The following is a 15,813-nucleotide window of genomic DNA, read 5'->3' as shown; positions in this document are numbered from 1 at the left end:
TTACTGTTATCTGCTGAGATTCCTTTCTCTGGCACTACGTGTCCTAGGAATTTGACTTCTTTCATCTAGAATTCACACTTGCGGGCTTTTGCATACAGATGATTGTCTTGGTCCCTTGGAGTACTTGTAGGACAATTCTCAAGTGGTCTTCGTGTTCTCTCTCCATTGGAGAGTATACAAGGATGTCATCGATGAATACTACCACAAATTTATCCAAGTACGGCGTGAAAATTTGGTTCATCAGGCACATGAAAACTACAGGATCATTGGTTAATCCGAAAGGCATGACTATGAACTCATAGTGTCCGTAATGTGTGCGGAATGCCGTCTTAAGTATGTCACAATCCCGAATTCGCAATTGGTAATATCCAGATCTTATATCGATCTTCGAGAAATAAGTCGACCCTCTCAGTTGGTCAAACAAGTTGTCTATTCTCGGTAGAGTATGTCACACCCTCGATTTTTAACATAAATATAAATGATTTCCATAAATAAAATCTCGCCATAATTTGTACGATAACCAAAATGAAGTAGCGTTCCCAAAATATTACATCTTCGGCTCCGAGGCCCAAATTAACGCAAGTACTGAATATTCAAGAGTTAAAGGTTACAATATTCCATAGTCAAAAGATTTACTATAAAGTTACAAATACATCTTCAAAGAGATTTACAAAGATGCCTAAGTAACTCCTCAATCGATAGCTTTCAAAATAATGATCACATCCAAGCATTCCAAGCATGCACGCTATTGTCCTGTATTAGTACCTGAAAATGATAATAGGCTTGAGCTACACTAGCCCAGTAGGAAATTCTACGCTAACATTATATGCAAGAGAAATGCAAGGATGTTCACAAGGAAGAACGAGATACAGACCACACAATAGGCAATAACCGAGGCTTAACAATCCGACAAACTCAGTATGAAATTTGGTATACACCTCAATCTTTAACCGTTTCACTCTCCATGTGTTCAATATCGCTTCACGTTAAGTGTCATGAGCCGAAGCTCCTGCCGGGCTAATTATGGGACCCCGATATCCCCTGCCAAGCGCCCACCGAGAAGGTTAGGCCTTGAGTGATCATTATGAGCATAAGCTCCTGCCAGGCTAATTATGGGACCCTGATATCCCCTGCCAGGCACCCACCCGTCGATGGGCCCCAAATGTTCTCGTTGTGTCGATAAGTGTCCAAAAATCTCTTACTCACATAACGTGTCATTTCAATTTAATCAAAGTCCATATGGAAATCAACGTCCAATTATACCAAACAAGGGGCGAGGGTTGCAAAGATACTCAACGAACTCAACGAATATGATCGATAGTGTTATGGAGTGATTTGGTGACGTTTGGAACAAGTTAGAAGCGATCGGGGGTCAAGACAATGGAGTCGGAACAAGAAACAAAACTTAGCCTTAAGGCATTGAAGTATAGATACTATGAATTTCAGTATCTATACAACAGGCCTTAAGAACTTCCAGAGACCGATTGTATCGATACTGATTTAATCAGTATCGATACGACAGTAACCTAAGCCGTTCCAGAGATTCCTGTATCGATACTGAGAAGAGCAGTATCGATACAAATGGGTGTTCGAGCAGATTTTCTGCAGATTTCAAGAAATCCAACCACAACAACAACAACAACAATAGACACGATTTCAAGCAAGGAGAGCACTTCTATTACATATATTGAGAGGTAGAATCCCTACCTCGAGGCCGAAGAACGAAACCCACAAGAATTTCAAGCCCTAGCTTCTGAAAATCGAAACCGAGAGCAATACGACTCCACCGAGCTCCAACCGGTGAAATACGGACCACAATACGCGTAGAGGATGAATGTTTGAAGGTTGTGTTGAGTGGGTTTTGGGTTATTGGAGTGAAATTTGGTGAGAGGGCAAGAGAGAGGGAGAGAGCCGAGAGAGAGCTGGGAGAGAGATGAAAAAAAAAAGTGAAAAGGGAAAAAAATTTCCCAGGCATATACACGGCACACACATGCACAAATTACACTAGCACCCATAACTTTTAACTCCTTACACTTTGACCCCCAACTACAATATTCTCATTAATCCATCACTTTTCCATTTATAAAACAATAAAATTATAAAATGAATTTACGGGTCTCTACAGAGTATATCGGTTCTTGATGGTGACTTTGTTGAGTTGGCAGTAGTCGATACAAAGTCGGAGCGTTCCTTCTTTCTTTTTGACGAATAGCGCTGGAGCTCCCCATGGTGAGGTACTAGGTCGGATAAAACCCTTTTCTATAAGCTCATGTAGCCGTGTCTTCAACTCTCGTAGTTCTGCTGGAGCCATCCGATATGGGGCCATAGAAATTGGGGCCGTACCGGGCTGTAGCTCGATGGTGAAATTAATTTCTCTTGGTGGCGGTAGTCTTGACAATTTCTCAAGGAACACGTCCTCGTATTCGGATGACCCAACTCCATACGATCTATTTCTTTCAACTTGAAGCTTGCTAACCATTTAGAGGCCTTATCACGCCACCTTGCTTTGTGCACGTTGTGTGCAAAAGGGTCTTTTGTATCCCCCTTAAATGAGTGAGACCTCATTTGCGGAAAACGATCTTTCGCTTCTTTTATCACCTTTGATAATAGTGCGAGGGGCTAATAGTCGACCCTTGAAGTCAAAATCAATTCTTCTTGTGACCTAAGAATCATAAGCTAAACGTAGGGCAAGACTCCTTCTACTATGATCTATCCATCGAGGGGCGTTCGAAGCTGGAGGTTGGAGTTTAGGTGTAGTTGGTAATCGCTCGTATGAGTTACACAACCCAATTGATACTCTGTATTGAGTCAGAGTTTTGAGTTGGCATTGATCTCAAAATTTACGTAATCATTATTGTCGATGTAGGCTACGTTGTCGTTGGCATCAAGGCTACACGTATTGTCCTTTTGGTGGGATTGACAAAGTGACCATAGAGAATGATATTGTTGACCCTTTATGCCAATCTTGTAATGACTGCTCTACGAGGTTAGGTTTAGGGTCTTGAGGTTTCTAAATAACTGGTTCTCGAAAAGGAGTTCGTGCAACAACCTTCTCTCACTGATCTTTCTCTATTTGATCTATTTTCGACTGTTATCTAACTAGAGGAAGAGAATTCTTCTTTGACAGGTGCTCTATTTACTAAATAGCCTCCTTATCCTCTATTATCGAGATTTTGTCTCCTTGCCTACTTCGGACTGGGATTCTTCGTCTCGTTTGATACGTCTACCAATTATAAAAGGAACGGTCCCTTTATCGCTCCCTTCTGATCGGAGTGAACATCGATGTCATCACATCTTGGGGTTTGAATTGCGACAGGTAAATAAAATATTTATATGATATAATTAGGAAAGATATCTCATGATTTTGAGAAGTACTAAATGCTGTAAACGTTTAACTACTCGGATTTATGCTCTCAGAATATGATCTACCTAATCTACCCAAGGCCGAGTGTTGAACCTATGCTCTGATACCATTTGTAACGCCCCGATTTTCCGGAAGCAATATAAAATAAAATCTTAAGAAAATTTGCTAAATAAATAAAATTTTCTAAATTAAAGTTTAGCTAATACAATCTCAAGAAAATTTATTGATTCAAAATACATTAACTTCAGAGCTAACTCTAGGCTTGATACGAATCCCGAGCATACTCGATCTCCGTTCCTAATATTCTTTTCGTGTCGAACTGCATCATCGTTGAATCTCTTCCATTGAATCCTGCGCCTACTGGCAAATTGATCGCCGAAGCAAACGATTTGCCAGGATAGTGATAAATCACCCAGTAGAATAATCTAACCCAACTACCCCTCTTACTTTATAGCTAACAAGTAATCGGATAATAAGATGCGACAAGTAAAACAAAATTTTTTTCATATAAACCAATTATTACTATCCATTAATCTAATGTGAATTTTAAGATCTCTCCACGAGATCTTTCCTCCCCCAACCGCTAGCCATGCTCGGTCCCATGAGATCACTTCCCTTTACTATTGCAGATACACCTAAGTTATATACCGAGTGTGCACACCAATAACTACAACAAGGAAAAAGTTTATCATGCCTGAACCACAACTAGGGTTCGCCTATCTTATATATCACTTTACAAATCACTTCACAATCATCACTGGACACAAGCCAGTTTATCAATTCATCACTGGACACTCACCAGTTTCAATCTCATCATATGTCAAAATCACGCCTGCAAGCAATCTAAAAATAAAACTTTTCAATTCATCCATTACCTAACATCATTTAGGTGAATTCTATTCGCATACCATCCCATGTTTCTAGGGTCCAATCTAGCATATCAAGCAAGAGTTTGAACAATATGCATATTACCAAAATAATAATTGAAATAAACAAACAACAAGCGAGGCAATCACGTAACTTTTTATGAACGGGCCGTTGCCCTTAGTCTTGTATGGTCAAAAGTTAATAACAATACAAGAAACTTTTATCAAAAATAAATAAATAAATAAATAATAATTTTATTCAAATATTAGTAAGTCTATGCTTTTATTAGTCGATTTATGAAGTTAGATTACCATATTAGTGATAATATAACAGTGGGTCGAAACTGTATAGTTAACCATCTCGGGTTTAAAACTGCAACTTGTAAATAACGTATCATTAAATTTTGGACGAAAATAATACATTCAATAGCCCAAAGGGGTTAACTGTATTTTTAGTGTTAATTTTCGAAAAACAATACGTCCAGAAACAGCGGGTTTTCAAAAAACATGGGAAAAACGTCGGATTATATGATTTCAATTCGTGGGTTCGATTTTAGCAATTGAAACTTGTTAAAAATCCTCATGTAAAGAGTACATATACTTAGGGAGAAGTAGGAGAAGGATTAATCTACCTTTAATCCGGACAAAACGATTCGGTGGAGTCCAGTGGGTTTTCTTTGGCGGCGAAAGATCGGTATTCTAGCAGCAACTTTGGACTGGAATAACTTGACCAAACCTCTGCCGTTTTGGACGATTCTTGTGTCTAACGCGATCTTGAAACGCCCTACAACTTTTGTGAAGAAGTCAAAGCCCGAAAACCATTCGAACTAGGAGAAAAGTGGGGGTTTTCATAAGTTCTGTTTGCTGTCTGGAAACAGAAATCCGAGAATTTCACTGATCTTTGGACAGCGATAACTCTATCAATCCTTGACCGTTTTGGGTGATTCTTGGGTCGAAATCAAAGCTCTCGACGTCCTCTACAATATTTGTGAAGAAACTTAGGCCTAAAAATGACAGCAACTAGGAAGAAATAGGCCGTGAACAGAGGAACTTGATATGGACGAAAATTGAAAGGGTGTGATCCCTTTTTTCTTGTTTCTGTTTATGTAGTGAACTAGGAGTATTATATTATGAGAGAGAAGTGGGGATTGGGGATAAGTATGGAGGTGGTGGAATGCGGAAGGAGAGAGAGATATAGTGTGGAGAGTTTGAAGGGGAGTGGAAGATTGGTTTTGATAGAATTTTGGTTAGATAGAATAAGAGATGAGTATGGATACTTATATATCTAAAGTATAAATATATATCCTATATAAGTGTGAAAATAATATCAATTATATACATAATAATGTATAATTAATAATTCAATCTAATTAGTTATTGAATTAAGAATTTAACATTATAAATTTGTAAAAAAAAAAGGGCAAAAAAAATCCGAGTCGTTACAGAATTTACTAGTCGTATAGGAAAGATAACGTAAAACGTAAACTTTATTATGTCGGAATAATAAAGTTGAGTACAACGGAAAAGTAAAATTCAAAATACTTGAAGAAGTAAGTTGAATGGGGTTGAGTACTCGGTACTCGGATATGTCTACTGTGCTGCAAGTATGAAAATGCAAGTATGAAAATGTTTTGAAGCGCTAGGCTTAATTGGTGTTGGACCATTTTCTTCATCTTTGATTCTGCTATTAATTTATAGGCTCCAAGGTTGTGCAGAAAAGAGAAAAGAAGTAGCCTGAATTGTGGAAGAGTGACCGAATAGATTGAGATCATGGGAAGTGGGTTTCTTGTATGTTGACAAGTGTCCCATGTCTTGGCATTTAACTTCCCTTCTTAGCTCTTTGGATGCCAAGTGTCCATACTTGCTCGTAACTTCCAAGTAAAAATCCAACTGCTCTTGCATCATGGGCCATTCCTCTTTTGGAACAAACACATGCCAGTTGCCACCATGCTTTTCTAAAGCTCCGAATAATAACTTCTATGGAAGATTAATCCGCGTATCTCGTTTCACTTGGGTTTTAATTAATCGGGGCTCGCCCCAAATCACAAAATTAATGTGGTCCATTAATTTTTAGCCTGAGAAACTCATAAATATCGGCCCAATTTAATTAATATCTAATTAAATGACCCTCCAGCGCTAGTCCGAGATTTGGTGCCAAAATGGGTATAAACAACACCACATAGCTTGTCCTTTCCAAACATCGAAATCATGGAAACTCCACTATTTTCTTCGTGTGTATCAGTTTCTCTGTCCACCGTAAGGTGATCATGGGAACTGGGGTTTGGTGATGTCCCTTTGAGGGACAGCACTGTGCTGTCCTGGGTGATCGGGCTCTGCTCTGCTCTCGTCTGATGATTGGAAACGTTCACTTCGTAGAGTTCGTCTAGTCTATGCGAAAAATTAGCTCGATTAGATATCGTTAAGTTCCTGATCAACATGGAAATCCACTGGAACTCATACCCCTTGGCCGTGTGATTGAGATGCGCGGGCGTGCCACGACCGTGACGTGATCCAAACGTTTAGGCTAGAGAGCTTGATTGTAACTTTTGAACAGATGAGTTGTGTGTGGTACATGAAATCCACCACCGGTTCTTTTTTGCCTCAACGGAAGAGGACTTTACCATTTTCTCAAAGTAATGTAGAGAGAGGAACGAGCGCGGTACTCGAACCTTGAAAACACCGTAGGAATGGGAAACACTCGAGGTTTTCCATTATTGAAGAGATGATCGGTGCTCAAACATAAAAAAACGCTGTTAAAATGGAAATGCTCGGGATTCCCATTGTCAAAAATAATAAAAGTTACATACAACTACAAAGTTGCCGAAATTAAATGTGCAGAAAAATAAACACAATGTGGTCGGAGCCGAAAGAAAAGTAATTGAAGCAGAAGCTTGAAGTTGTGTGTTGATTGGGGGGCCTTTTCTGTGATGTGGGTCTTCGTCTTTAATAGGGAAGAAACATGGCAGTTAAGTGGCATTACGCCCCACTTTTGCAACATGCACGAGAATTTGTAAGCAATTGGCAATTGTTTAAGTGATCTTTTTGTAAGCAATTGTTTTTACTTTCTACCTTAAGGCTCCGTTTGTGTTTCGATGTAAAATGTTTTACAGTGTAAAATATTTTCTATGTAAAATGGTTTTTAAAAAAACAAACTTTAAATTTTTATTTTCGGTGTTTGGTTGGCACTTGAAAATATTTTCAGAAATCAACATAATAGTGTAGAGAGAGAGAGAGAGAGAGGAGGAGGAGCTCAAACGGTGGAGAGATGTGAGATTATTGAAATTGAACATGGGTCAGGATTGATGATCGAGAAAACTGAGCAGTAAGAATTGCAGTAGAAGGCAATGGGCTCATTTCAGAAAATAACTTACGGAAGATTTAAGAGTAAATCATTTTCGTCCAATTGATGGAAAATGTTTTACATGTAAAATATTTTTCTTATTTTTTACACAATCAAACACCGAAAATAGGTAAAATATTTTATCGGAAAATATTTTACGTCCAAACAAATGGAGCCTAAATGTGAATGTTTTTGTGGACGGATTTTGCATTCAACTGCACCATATTAAGTCAGTTTTACAAAATGAATACTGTAAAACCCACTCAAGGAGCATGTGTTTTGCTAAACCTGGGGCTGCCAAGTTCGGGTTGGGAAAAAATGTCACAAAAATCATCACCTACAATTTACAAAATGTTTTGCAAGGAAACAAAAAAACTTGAGTGCTCAATGGTACCAGAAAACTAAACTAATTGACATAATCAATGCAGTAAATAATTCAAATTCAAGATAATAATACCAGTTCTTCACCCAATCCAGCTTCAAGTGCACAATCAATTAGCATTTCCTCGCTCCAAAAAAACCAATCAAACCAGTTATAGAAAATGATGAACACATTCATCAAATGGGAACAACGATGAACACATTCATCAAATGGAAACAGTGATAAAAGATCAAATAATATGTCTGAAGTTATTGTGCATATTTTTTTAAAATTTGATTTGTGCACACATCGCGCGTGCCTAGTTTATAGTTTGTAAAATTGCTTAACTACGAATCCCACATGAACAAATACGAAAGTTGGAAAAATATGGACTCCATGGATCTCCTTCTCTCTTATGTGTTCATCCAATCTCTCAAGGCCCAACTCGATCAGATCACGGGGTTCGAATCAACTCAGCACACCTTTGTTGAAGTTCTACATTATGAGCCCAGATTTCACACTCTCTGTTATAATTTTCCAATACATCGCAACAAGCATGATCCACACGCTTGTACAATTCGAGGCTGTTATCAAAAGGCAGACCGAAACATTCTGGAAGCCACTTAGGTTGATCTAGAAAACATCGTAACTTCTTATCGACTGGCTCGAATGGCTTGCCAATGTAGTCGATGACTTTGTTGATGGCATCGAATAGGAAGAACGCCCGACCGGGTGAGACTAATGAGTATAAACAGAGAAGAACAAGAAGAGAAATCTGCTCCGGTGTACGCGTCATTGGTTTTAGTATCTTGGCTCCTCGTAGTAGGGTTGCTAAAAAAATTCATAAACCAACAATGTGGGAGATACAAGACGTTTTTCGAAAATGCCAAAAAGGATTTAATAGCACTGAAACGGTTGTAGTTATATCGCTTGCCAAATTAGGTTAAGTTTCTCCAAGTAATTGACTCCTGGGGTTTCAATTTAATGCCTAAATCATCACAAATCAGTTAATTTCCACTCACTTCCAACGAAGTCAGTTGGAAATTAATTTTGTTTTAGTTCGAGCTTGTTGACACAACCTAAATTTAAATCAGATGGGTACCACTTATTTTAACTGATAGTTACCACTTACATTGGTTTGGTTAGCGTCATTAGTTTCTCTCTCTCTCTCTCTCTCTCTCTCTCTCTCTCTCTCTCTGTGTGGTTAAGGTTAAGGGCAAAGTTCACTTTCACCCCCCTGTGATTTGAGCCGTGTGCGGATGCACCCCATATTCTTCATCCAAAGTAACGGAGGTGTGTCTCACACACTCTAGAATCTAATTTGAGCTGTTCATAATGTATAAAATAAAGAATAGAACATATCTGTAGAAAATCACCTCGATCAGGTATCAATAACCAAGTGATCTAATTCTTGATAAATTCAAAATTGAAATTTTAATTTCATAACAAATTTGATTCGACCTTGAGGTTTTCATTTTTAATATATGGGATAGATTGGTTAGATAAAAGGAAAACGAAGAATCAATGGAGAGGATGAGAGCATATCAGTCTTTTAATATTATATTCGTTAATATGAATGAAAAACATGATAGCAGGAGATATATCTGCACATTTTCAAAATCATAGGGGATTATGTGCACACTTTTGAACCATAGAGGGTGTATCGGCACATGAATTAAACCATTGGAGGTTAAAGTGGACTTCGCCTTAAGATTAAACTGAAAAATGAGAAAAACTTGTTTCCGACTATGCTGTAAATAAGTGTTTATAGGACTCAATCGTGACCATCCAAAAGTGTTTTGAATGGTCTGGATATTGATGAAATTTTTTCGGGAAAGAGTTAAACTTTTCTTCGAAAAAGTTTCATTAAAAACCGAACCGTCCTGAACACTTTTGGATGACTGTGATTAGTTAGGGCTGTAAATAGATCTGTTTACAGCACAACCGGAAACAAAACAATCTCCTGAAAAATATATAAGAGTAAAATAGGAACATTCTCTCACAGAACCTAACCAATAACGCAACTTTTGTCTTCTCCAGTAACTTCAAAGAAAATAAAAGATCACCACAAAATAACAAATTCTGCTAGCTCCCCTAATTTAGAGTAACGTGTAGCTATTGCATATGTATTTGTATGAAACATGATCTGATAATGATCTTTTCTTGGGTTTCAATTTTCTTTTCCATTCTTTTGATCTCTAGTCTTTTGGAATGGTGTTTTTGTGTCCGATGAAACCAATCCTACGTAAGGGCAAGCACTACAGACTAGCCAAAAGGGATTTTTAGCTCTTGAGTACATACACGTAACACATATGTATATGTGTTGCGTGATACATGATTTCGACCCGTCTCGGGTCCCCAAAAAATATTCGAGCTGCTCAATGGTTTGTTTAGGGTCTTGGAAAAAAATTAACTCAATGAGATATCGGTAAAAGACGTTTACGAAACATCCAACTTTTCTTCATAATCCAGAGTTGAATTATGAAGGCAAAGTTGGATGTTTTTTAGTAAACGCTTTTACCGATATTCCATTAAGTTGATTTTTTTATACGAACTTAAGAAAACCATTTTGAACAAAAATGAGTTGCTCGGATTATTTTTTGGGACTCAAGACGGATCAAAAATGCGTATGTACGTTAGAAAAGCTCTTTAGCTATTTTGCCTAGGGAAATGCCTAAATCTATTGCGCAGCAGTCTATCTAGCATCCTTGGTAAAATAGTTTTGTGAAGAGTAACTCGATCGTCACTTTTACCAAGTTTTTCTTTTTTGGGTAAGTCAAAATTTGAATTGGGTCTTTAAGCCTGTCATCTCTGATGTCATTTGACTTTGATTTGAGGACATAGTTCGGCAGCAAAACAGGTACATGGGGGCCATTATTTCAGTAGTATTCTGAGAGTAGCCACTTTGCGTTTATTGCCAAAGTTTAAGTCCGTCTCCAATCCTCTCCGGACTCCGGCTCATACCCCTAATAATTGGAAACTATATGAGAGTTCTGTTGTTGTTGGGTAAGTCAAAATTTCATTTACCAACCACAAGAATCCATCTATCCTAGCGCCAAACCATGGGAGAACAAAAGTCTTTACAACAAAAAGAAATCAAAGAGGCCTATACAAACTGCAGCCTCAATCCCTAGTGTTACCCAAATTATGCAACCTAGAGGGGGGGTGAATAGGATTGTTAGTAATAATTACCAATAAAAATTTATCTCTAACAATATATGCAAACAATAAGTATGCAATCAAAATAGAGAGATAGAGAGATAGAACCCGTTTATAGTGGTTCGGTCCGGATTTGTCCACGGTCCGGCCCTACTCCACTTCTCCTCAAGCAATTACTTGAAGGTTAGACTAATCTTTAAAAGATTACAACTTGTAAGTCTTGCGGGTGCTTACAAGAACCGAATGCCTCTAGCTTTCCCGAGGAGCTAGCACAACCGCAAGAATTTTCTCCGAAAACTTCTCAAAAACAATAACACCCAAATTCCAACCCGAATTTGGTCTTCTAAGCTTTCAAGTGTTTGACTCAAACACTCACTTAGGAAATACAAGTATGTGAAGAAGGTATGAAAATTATCGCTCACGACTTGTACAAATTTTCTCTCAAGAATAATATGAAAGTGGAAGAACAATGAGAATTTTTGGCTTTGATCTTTTGAGAATTTGCTCTTGCAATAATATGGAATGTTGTAGCTTGTGTATGTACTCATTAATGAGTTCTTGATGCCTTATATAGCCATCCATATGCTTCCTAGCCGTTGGAAACTAGCCGTTGGAACTAGCCGTTGGAAACTAGCCGTTGGAAACTAGCCGTTTGAAACTAGCCGTTGGAAACTAGCCGTTTGAAACTAGCCGTTGGAAACTAGCCGTTTGATAGAGTGGTCATCCGGGTGGTCGTCCGGTTGTCACAGCTTTCTGTTCAGACAGCCGGCTTGTCAGCCGGTTCGTCAACCTGTGGCTCACAATTTCATCTAAATAAACCGTTAAAGCATGTATTGAGCTCAATAAAGTCTTTGTAAATATAAATCATGAATCCAAGAGACTTTATGCTATATTTCAAGGTCACGAAAATATTTAATTCGGGAATCGACTTTTCGATAATTTTGTATTTGCCGAATAAAAATATCATTGAATTAATCATCAAAATAATTAATAGAGATGCATATAAATTTTCACAAATTATAATGCATACATTTTTCAACAATCTCCCCCTTTTTGATGATGACACAAAATGATAGTTTTTATTCAAGTAGGAGTTATGCCAATCTCCCCCTTAATACATGCACCAAAGCAGTTATCTATGATCAACGAGTAATAGCAATAATCATCAGATCATAGCAAGCAATTTTTTTAAATTTGCCCAAAATGGCAAGATAGATCAATTAAAACTTGGCTTTTTCTCCCCCTGTGACATCATAAAAAAAAAAACTAAAAAGAGAAAAACAATAGGGCCATGGTTCCAGCACCATGCCGCTCTTGCCCTGTAGCACTCTATCTTCGTTCATTGAGAGCTTGGCGTCCTTGATTTTCGTATTCTCGAATAATGGCTGCTACAACGGCAGCTATAATGCCAATCCAATACCACAGAGTATCCACATTTACATTCCATCCGAACCATGGTGGTATTTTCATGGTAAGTAACGCACACAGCAGAATGAAGATAAAGAGTTGCATCCAAATGGTTTGGATAAACAACCTGAACTCTGCTCGTTCGGCATCTCTTTCGTAAAACTCAAACGGTAACCCTTGCGGTATGTTTGCCATTGCTTGATGAGAGATTTAGGCCGAGAGAGAAGGAAAGATAGATAGATGAAGAGATAGAGAGAGTGTTGTTGAATTTATAGAGTATGAGAGAAGTGTTTGAGGATAAGGGATAGAGATGCGGCGCCGAATAGAGATAGGATAGGGGCGGTGCCGAATAGAGATAGGATAGGGGTGGCGCCGAATAGAGATAGGATAGGGGTGGCGCCGAAAAGAACAAGAATAGGGGAAGAAAATTGTGTTCGGGTGTTTATTGTTGTGTCCCCTTAATACATGCTCCCCCTAAAAGAGAGCTTTTTAAAGAATGCGAGGGGTATTACCGAGAATGATTATCCCTGCAAGCTTAGAGACAAGAAATTCATATCGGCGAAGTATATAAGAGACAATTTAAGCACTAAGCCATGAAGTTCATACAAACTAAGTGTAACAGACTTAATAAATCAGAGTTAGCAACGCAAAAGCTTGAATAAGTCTCAACCTCACGGTTGTCCGGTTGGACATCCGCTTGGACATCCGACTGACAAATGCAGGTTAAGTCCAGAAATCGTTTAAGAGGAGTAACATTAAAGACCATAAAACTGATTTTCTTCATACCAAACACAGGAAAATGAAACATATGATAAAATGTTTGGAGGGTGATTTCTTTATCAAGATCATTTGTACTCTCCATCAAGTATGATATTTACGAATTCAATCAACTCAACATTGAATCCAAAAAAAAAACTTTTGACATCAAGAACACAACTTTTTCATAAATGATTAGACATGCCGAGTTCTCGTCGAATGAAACAAAATTGTTCTTCACCAAGGGGTTTTGTGAAAATGTCCGCCAATTGCTTGTCGGTACTAATAAAGTTAAGTTCAATATCCCCTTTTTGAACATGATCTCTTATAAAATGATGTCTAATCTCAATATGTTTTGTTCGAGAATGTTGAATTGGATTCTTGGTTAAGCTAATTGCACTAGTATTATCACATTTAATAGGAATATGATCATATTGCAAATTGAAATCCTCCATTTGTTGTTTGATCCACAATATTTGGGCACAACAACTTCCGGCCGCTACATATTCCGCCTCGGCGGTAGATAGAGCTACGGAATTTTGTTTCTTGCTATGCCAAGACACTAGAGAGTGCCCTAGAAATTGGCAAGTCCCACTTGTACTTTTACGATCAACTTTGAAACCTCCAAAATCCGCATCTGAATAACCAATTAAATCAAATGCAACTCCACGTGGATAAAACAATCCTAAGTCATGAGAACCGGCAACATATTTAAAAATACGTTTAATAGCTTTTAAATGCGATTCTTTAGAACATGATTGAAATCTAGCACACATGCAGACACTAAACATTATATCAGGTCTACTTGCCGTGAGATAAAGTAATGAGCCGATCATACCTCGATACATCTTTTCATTGACGGCCTTACCATTCTCATCTTTGTCTAGCTTAGTTGATATGCTCATTGGTGTGCTCATTGGCTTTGATCCTTCCATGCCAAACTTCTTAATAAGTTCTTTCGCATACTTGGCTTGGTTGATTATGATCCCCTCATTAGTTTGCTTGATTTGAAGTCCGAGGAAGAAGTTAAGCTCCCCCATCATACTCATTTCAAACTCACCTTGCATACACTTAGCAAACTCTTTGCACATATTATCATTAGTGGCACCAAAGACAATATCATCAACATATATTTGAATAATGAGCATATCTTTACCTTTGGCTTTAATGAAAAGAGTAGTATCAATTTTTCCACGAGTAAAGCCATTGTCAAGCAAGAATGAACTAAGTCTATCATACCATGCACGTGGTGCTTGCTTCAAACCATATAAAGCTTTTGAGAGTTTAAAAACATGATCGGGGTATACATGATCTTCAAAGCCGGGAGGTTGTTTGACATAAACTTCCTCATTTATGAACCCATTCAAAAATGCACTTTTCACATCCATTTGATAAAGCTTGAAATTTTTGAAAGATGCAAAGGCAAGTAATATGCGAATAGCCTCTAATCTAGCTACCGGTGCAAAAGTTTCTTCAAAATCAATACCTTCTTCTTGATTATAACCTTGAGCAACAAGTCTAGCTTTATTCCTAACAATATTTCCGAATTCATCTAGCTTGTTACGAAAAACCCATTTAGTACCTATAATAGTGTGATCAAGAGGCTTAGGTACTAATGCCCAAACTTTATTCCTTTCAAATTGATTTAACTCATCTTGCATGGCCAAAATCCAATTTTCATCATCTTGAGCTTCCGGAAAGTTTTTAGGCTCAATTTGAGAAACAAAAGCTTGATTTTCACAAAAATTTCTATGAGACGAGCGAGTGGTTACCCCTTTCGAAACTTCTCCAAGAATCAAGTCCTTTGGATGGTTTTGCACGAATCTCCAATCCTTGGAAAGATCTTGGTTGTCTCCCACGGCATCTTGAGGTTGATTAATAACTTCATCTTCTTTGATTTGAGAGCTTTCTACTTGAGTATCACCATCAACTTTTTCTTGAATTTTCAAGTCATGAATCTCATGTGTAATTTCTAAGTCATCATTATCAACAACATCCTTAGTAGCACAAGGATTAGATTCATCAAAGGAAACGTGAATAGATTCTTCAACAAGATTAGTGCGCTTATTATAAATTCTATATGCTTTGCTAGTAAGAGAGTAACCGATAAAGATGCCTTCATCCGATTTTGAATCAAATTTACCCAAGTTATCTTTTCCATTGTTTAATACATAACATTTACAACCGAAGGCATGAAAGTAATTAATGTTGGGTATTCTACCATTCCAAAGCTCATAAGGAGTTTTCTTGAGGATAGGCCTAATTAAAACTCGATTCAAAATATAGCATGAGGTATTAACGGCTTCCGCCCAAAAATATTTTGGCAAAGAGTTTTCACAAAGCATAGTGCGGGCCATTTCTTCCAAAGTACGATTTTTTCTCTCTACTACTCCATTTTGTTGAGGAGTACGAGGTACGGAAAAGTTATGACCAATACCATGTTCATCACAAAACTTTTCATATAAAGAATTGTCAAGTTCTTTTCCATGATCCGTACGAATGTTAGAAATAACAAAGCCTTTTTCATTTTGAACTCTTCTACAAAGTTTAGTGAAATTAG

This window comes from Rhododendron vialii, chromosome 9a (assembly GCF_030253575.1).
Source record: "Rhododendron vialii isolate Sample 1 chromosome 9a, ASM3025357v1".
In the NCBI taxonomy this organism is placed as follows: domain Eukaryota; kingdom Viridiplantae; phylum Streptophyta; class Magnoliopsida; order Ericales; family Ericaceae; genus Rhododendron; species Rhododendron vialii.
Note: the sequence above shows the minus strand (reverse complement) of the source record.